Genomic DNA, 7,694 nt, shown 5'->3' on the forward strand with positions numbered 1-7,694 from the left:
ATTATGGGAACAAAAAACATAAATTTTTGCCAGGGGGAGGAGGGGTAGGAGGAAATGGGTAGTTGTTCTATGAGTATAGAATTTCAATTTTGCTAGATGAAAATGTTCTAGAAATCTGTTACCTGACAATGTAAATATCGTGAACTCTACTGAACAGTACACTTAAAAATGGTTAAGAGGCCCTAGCCGGTTTGGCTCATTGGATAGAGCATCAGCCTGCGAATTGAAAGGTCCCAGGTTCAATTCCGGTCAGGGCACATGCCCAGGTTGTGGGCACAATCCCCAGTGGTGGACTTGCAAGAGGCAGCCGATCCATGATTCTCTCTCATCATGGATGTTTCTACCTCTCTCTCCCTCTTCCTTCCTTTCTGAAATCAATAAAAATATATTTTTAAAAAATGGTTAAGAGATACCTGGCTAGTGTGGCTCAGTGATTGAGCATTAACCCATGAACCAAGAGGTCACTGGTTCGATTCCCAGTCAGGACACATGCCTGGGTTGTGGGCTCCATCCCTGGTAGGGTGCCTTCGGAAGGCAGACCATCAGTGTTTCTCTCATTGGTGTTTCTCTCTCCCTCTCCCTCACCCTTCTTCTTTCTCTAAAAATCAGTGAAAACATTAAAAAATGAAACCATGAAAAAAAAATGGTTAAAAGGGCAAATTGTATATTATGTGTTTTTAGCACAATTAATTTTTAAAATTTAAAAATAATTAACTATAGCCCTAGCCTGTTTGTCTCAGTGGTTAGAGCATCAGCCCATGGACTGAAGGGTCCTGGGTTTGATTCCGGTCAAGGGCACATAACTGGATTGTAGGCTCTATCCCCCGCCCTGGTTGGGGCTCAGGCGGGAGACAACCAATCGATGTGTCTCTTTCACATTGATGTTTCTCTCTGTCTCTCCCCCTCCTTTCCATTCTCTCCAAAAAAAAAAAAAAAAAAAAATCAATGGGAAAATATCCTCGGGTGAGGAATAACACACACACACAAAAGGATTAACTGTATGTTATAGAATTTTAGCTCAATAGAAAAAAAGAAAAACTACAGGAAAAAAAACAACACCACCATAGGGATGGGGGTGGTAGATGAAACAAGTTTTTAAAAAGCCTATAACGGCCCTCCTTTTCTTGGCGGGGTTCGGGCGTGCGGTCCCGGTCCCGGTAATGTACGGAGGCAGAGGGAGAGGGCTCCGGCCCCCTCGGCGTCATGTCTTCGGTGCCGACGGTTGCCAGTCCGTAGGTTCTATCCTCAAGCCCCGGGACACGGAAAAAAAAAAAAAGCCTATAACTGTTGAAGCTGGGGGATGGGTACATGAGGATCCTTTCTGCTTTTGTTTGGGATGTACAGTATATACAATTTCCATAGTGAAAAATAGAGAAATTGTGCTTGTAAAACAGTAGCAATATAATACCTATTATCTGTTTTCAGAACTGTCCTTACTTTAACAGTCTGAAGTTAATCATGCCCTAATACACTGCTTGTGTATGCTGGTTTAATGCCCCCCCCCCCAAAAAAAAAAAAGACTGCAAGGAAACCAGAAAGTGTTGGGAATGATAATGTCTACCGGGACACATTCATATAGTTGTTGTTATTTTTACTTCCCTTCAAAATCTTCCTTTTTTGAAACTGATTTGAGAGAGAGGAAGGGAGAGGGAGGGCGGGAGGGATGGAGGGAGGGAGGGAGGGAGGGAGGGAGAGAGAGAGAGAGAGAGAGAGAGAGAGAGAGAGAGAGGAGAGAAGAAAGAAAGAAAAGAAGGAAGGAAGGAAAGGAAGAGGAAGGAAGGAAGGAAGGAAGGAGGAAGAAGAAGAACGAAGAAAAAACAGACAGAAAGAAAGAAAAAGACACCAGAAGGAAGGCAGTCCTAAGAATTCCCTTCAACGAGAAGAAGGAAGGCGATCGAAAACTACAATAAAGCAAAGAAAGCCCTAAGCAGAAATCCCGCTAACCCCGAAATACAAACCACCTCAACTCAAGAATGCACCACCCGGATCGTGGATCAAACCAACAACCTGAGTATCTGAACTGAGACTCATCAGTGCACAGGACTATGCCCCAATCAACTTAGTCACACTGGCCAGGGCTGTGATAGTCTGCTTTTTAAAATGGTGTGCCATGTCCAATAATTACTGAAAGTCCATAAAAGATTATCAGGAGAATGAAAACATGATAAGGAATGAATGAATAGGCAATATTTATCAATTAGACATCACTGAAATATATTGTCCCCCCAGTGATTGCAGTTTCTGTGACACTCAGAACTATGCATTAAGCATATGCACCACCACCAGGACTGCCACACTGAACAATTCTAGAGAACGCCGATCACATCCTAGATTACTCTCATGGCAGCCACCTGGAGATGTGTAGGGACAGTCTGTTCAGCTGTCAGCAAATGGCCATGTGCTATATAAACTCATTCTCCTCACTTCCTGGGGATATTTTGGTTGAAAGAAAAATTATAAATAAACAAACAAATAAGTAAAAAACCAGAGTCTTACAGTGCTCAAATAAGTCTGAATCTAACAAAGATAGAATTAGAATAGTTGCAAGTGAATGCAAATAATTAGAGCTTTTGATTTCTAAAAACTCAGGAGCTAAGTAATCTGGAATGAAATAGTGATTTCTGAAACAGCTGAATTAAAGAGAACCTAAATATTATAAAACAGGGTATTTGTGTTCCTCCCTTTGCTCCAATAATATATTGTCCAGTGGCTTCTTCATATTAAGTTGCAATTAAAACAAAATATAGTGGGGTAGTGATTACATGGATATGCATATGTATTCATATATATACAGGATGTTCCCCCAAAAATGTATATACATGTTGAATAATTATTAATTCCAATGGGTTAGATCTGAAAAGAAAGAAACATCAATTGAGCTATCAGCTGTTAAAATGTGTATAAATTTTTGGGGACACACACATCCTGTATAATAAAAGGCTAATATGCAAATTGACTGAATAGCAGAATGACTGGTCACTATGACATGCACTGACCACCAGGGGGCAGACACTCAATGCAGGAGCTGTCCCCTGGTGGTCAGTGCTCCAGAAGCCAGGCTCACGGCTGGCGAGCACAGCAGTGGTGGCAGGAGCCTCTCCAGCCTCTGTGGCAGTGCTAAGGATGTCCAAGGGTTCCCGGACTGCGAGAGGGCACAGGTATGAGAGACCTCCCCACCAATGCACAAATTTCGTGCACCGGGCCTCTAGTATATATATACATACATACACACACACAGACAGTCCTCAGGTTACATTGAACTCAACATATGTCGTTTCATGGTTACATCGCCATCTCCCATTTATTTATATATAAAAAAAAAGTTCTGTCATTTTGACGTATGTACATATGTGCATTTTGTTTTTTGTTTTTTATTTACCACAAGTAAAGGTCAGGAATTATATTTTTTAAAAATTTTTTTACTGCTTCACTTCATTACTGCTGTGTATGTGCTCCATGTGAGTGATGTAGGTGCTTATGTAGGTGGGTTCCAACTTTCGGCGAAAATTGCGTTATGTTGCACCGTAGGAATGGATCTCTGACAAAACCCGAGGACCTACTGTATATATATATATATATGAGTGTGCTTGTGCTTTATTATTTAAAATTCTAGCTCAATAAAATTGTGTACACACACACTCACACACACACACACACACACTTGTCTATTTAGTCACTGTTGGCATGCCTGATGGCTCAATCTTTGGACCTCTTTGATAGCTACTACTTTCACTCCCTTGATGACCTTATGCAGTGCTCCTGGCTTTATATGCTATCTGTATCAACACTATTCAATAGAAATATAATGTGAGCCACATATATTATTTTAAATCTTTCAGTAGCCATACTAAAAGTCAAACGAAACAGGTCAAATCAATTTTAATATATTTTCTTTAAGCCAATATATCCAAAATATTATAATTTCATCATGTGACCAATATAAAATAATTATGTGGCCAGTGGCTACTGTACTAGACAGCACAAATCTATATGCTGACAACTTCCAAATTTATTTATCCAGCTCAGATCTCTCTCCTGAACTGCAGACTTGTACATCTAAGCATCTATTCAACTGCCCTACCGGGGTTTAGTATCTCAAACCTATTATGTCCAAAACAAAGTTTGTCATCTTTCCCAAAAATAATTTCAAAGGTTTACACATTCAGTTAATGGCAGCTCTATTTTTTCCAGTTGTTCAGTCCCAAAACCTTGGAGCCATCCTAGGCTCCTTCTTTCTCTCACCCCATAACCAGTTCATCAACAAATCCTGGTGGCTCAACTTTCCAAATATAAGACCATTTCTCGCCACCTTCAATGTCAATACTCTGGTCCAAAGCACAGTCATCTCCTAACTAGGTAGTGAATCAGCCTCCCAGGGGACTTCTTGCATGCAGCCTTTGCTCCTTTCAGTTTGTTCACAACACAGTAACCAAAGTGATCCTGTTAAAATGAAAATCAGTTCACAACAGTCTGCCTGGAACCCTCCACTGGCTCCTCATTTCAGTTAGCAAAAGCCAAGGTCCTTACAAAAGTTCCAACTTTCTAGTGCCCTCTCAGCCCTCCTCTCTATTCTCCTCCTGGTTCACTTCACCAGGTCCAATGGCTTCCTTGCTGTTTTTCAAATATGCCAGGAAAGCACAGTCTTTAGGCATTTACACTTGTCCCCTCTTTCTAGAATGGTGTTACCACAGACATCCATGTGGCTCCCTCTCTGCCCTCCTTCCAGCCTTTGCTTCAATGTTACCTTCTCAGTGGGGCCTACCCTGAACTCCCTATTTAAAACTGCAACCCATGCTGCCTGGCCGGCATGGCTCAGTGGTTGAGTGTCCACCTAGAAACCAGGAGGTCTCGGTTCATATTCCCGGCCAGGGCACATACCTGGGTTGTGGGCTAGATCCCCAGTGGGGTGTGCAGGAGTCAGCCAATCAATGATCCTCTCTCATCATTGACAATTCTATCTCTCTCTCCCTCTCCCCTCCTCTCTGAAATCAATAAAAATATACTATATTAAAAATAAAAATAAAACTGCAACTCATGCTCACCCCAGACTCCCTATTCATTTTCTCTTCCCTGTTTTATTTTCTACTCAAAGCACTTATTACCTATCAATTTTGTTTAGTGTTTGTGTCTCCCTAGTAGAATATAAGTTCTGTGTAGGCTGAGGGGTTTTTTTTGTCTGTTTTATTCATCACTATATCCACAGCACCCAGAACAGTGCTTGGCACATAGTAGGCACTCAATAAATATTAGTTGTGTGATTGAATTATATAAAATTCCCATTCAGCACCATTGTTCATAATATGAAGAAAGTATGCAATAAAAAGACACAAAGCACTTTTCTCATTTTTAAACACTGCTCTTCATGTCATATTTTATAATCAAACTTGAAAATACAATATATCTAAGCTTAATATATTTTATTCTTTTTTATTGATTTGAGAGAGAGTGAGAAAAAGAGAGAGAAACATCGATTATTCTTTATGCATTAATTGGCTGCTTCTTGTATGTGCCCTGACGGGGGATCAAACCCACAACCTTTGCATATCAGGACAACATTCTAACCAACTGAACTACCTGGCCAGGGCAATATATTTTATTCTTAATAAAATAAAAAATAATTTAATCTTCTATATGTGTTGTCATAGGTATTTTGGTAGCTTGTAAAGTTTCTAAAGCATGTGAATCAAATTGTACTAATTTCTTAGAGCAAGCAATTTGCCAGTAAAACGTTTTTGTTCTTTGGTTGCCTACTTTAATTCAAATAAGCATTATACCTTGAGTTCCTAGTAGAGTTCCAGCCACATGTGATAATTTTCAGAGTGTCCCTTGCTCAAACACACATGGTAGATGCCACTTAGTCTATTACAAGCATGTCAAACTCAAAGGCTAACACGGGCCAAATAAACAAGGTTTAAGTTTATGTGGGCCACAAAAAACCAAAAGCTCCGATTTTCATAGAAACGTAGGTTTATTTCGATAGAGACATGCTGAAGACAAAGGGCTAAAATAAATGAGTCATTGTTAACATAAAATAATAGAACATTTTAATAAAAATTAATGTTTTCTTGAACTTTAACTTACCAGGCACTGAATAACTGCACAAATTAATGAGTGTAATGCAAATAAACCTATTTTCCTTGTTATCTGAAAGTGAAATATTTCCTGTTGCACACACCAAACAAGTCAGTCCAAGACTAATGACATGGCAATTGGCTGCTAAAATATTCGCTGCTAGTATTAGTGGAGAGAAACGGTGCACCTGCACGTAAGGCACATATGGGAAATAAATGCAACACGATTATAGTAATTAGTCATTAGCAAACGTTGTTATTCATTTTTAATAATTATGTACAACAGGATATTGTAAAAATTAAGTTACCAGAAATTTTTATTAAAACGTTTCTTACATACCGTTATATTGGCTGGGCCACAAAAATATTCATTGTAGGCCCCATGTGGCCCACAGGCCGGGAGTTTGACATGCTTGGTCTATTATCCTGTGGAAATTATTCCATCTCCTTGGTCCTTTACTTAATTTTCCGGACTTCTTCCTGTTCAGTGAATTCAGGTGGTTACTTGCTCTTCTTTTCTCCTGATTTGTGAATACAAGAGAGCCCAAATCTATCCACATCAACTCCTGCTTGGCCATTGTATTGCTTTGCCTCTAGTAGCCAGAGAGCAATTTTTCCCTCGTAGCGGAATTTTTTTGGTATCTAATCCTTTATGATTATTAATTTTGGTTTCATTTTTCTCTTGAAATGGCTAAAAATGTCAATGTATTTTTGACTTCCTATCCTCACAGTACTCCTTCTGAAATTCTCTTTTACTGCTCTGGTGACTGGTAGTCCATTCTAAAAAAGTCTTTCTTCATATCCTCTTTGCACAAGCTAAAAATTTTGGACAGATATAATATATACATATATAGAATTATACATATTATGTTTGTGCATGTTTACATTTTTGTTCACAGTGACAATTTTTGAATAGTCTGTTAATTAGTATTGTGAATGACTAAAATATATCCCATTATATATACCTATTGCTATGGTCTGAATAGTTGCATTCCCCTAAAATTCATATTTTGAAATTTACCCCCCAATGTGATGATATCAGAAAGTGGGTTTTAAGAGGTGATTAGGGCCAAAACCAGTTTGGCTCAGTGGATAGAGCGTCAGCCTGCGGACTGAAAGGTCCCAGGTTCGATTCCGGTCAAGGACATGTACCTGGGTTGCGGGCACATCCCCAGTAGGAGATGTGCAGGAGGCAGTTGATCGATGTTTCTCTCTCATCGATGTTTCTAACTCTCTATCTCTCTCCCTTCCTCTCTGTGAAAAATCAATAAAATATATTAAAAAAAAAAGAGGTGATTAGGTAATGGGGGCAGAACTCGCATGAATGGGTATAGTGCTCTTTTATAAAAGAGACTGCACAGAGCTCCCCCTCTACCATGTGAGGATGCAAAGAGAAGTCTGTGACCTGGAAGTGGTCTCTCACCCAACCATGCTGGCACATTAATCTTAGACTTCTAGCACCTAGAACTGTAAGAAATAAATTTATATTCTTTATTAGTGATCCGATTTGTCGTATTTCATTATAGCAGCCTGAATGGACTAAGACATGTATATACATATATTCATATATACATATGTATGTATACACATACTTACATGTATATACATACATAAAGTCTGTGA

General features: G+C 39.4%; 1 non-coding gene across 1 annotated transcript; it reads left to right on the forward strand.

The window, feature by feature from the left end:
- The first annotated feature begins 1,114 nt into the window (after window positions 1-1,114).
- On the forward strand, window positions 1,115-1,263 carry LOC118654850. The gene has a single exon (XR_004967108.1). It is a non-coding gene; the product is annotated as a small nucleolar RNA SNORA57 (small nucleolar RNA).
- The last annotated feature ends 6,431 nt before the right edge of the window (window positions 1,264-7,694 follow it).

The sequence above is a fragment of the Myotis myotis genome, unplaced genomic scaffold, assembly GCF_014108235.1.
Source record: "Myotis myotis isolate mMyoMyo1 unplaced genomic scaffold, mMyoMyo1.p scaffold_m19_p_4, whole genome shotgun sequence".
Taxonomy (NCBI): Eukaryota; Metazoa; Chordata; class Mammalia; order Chiroptera; family Vespertilionidae; genus Myotis; species Myotis myotis.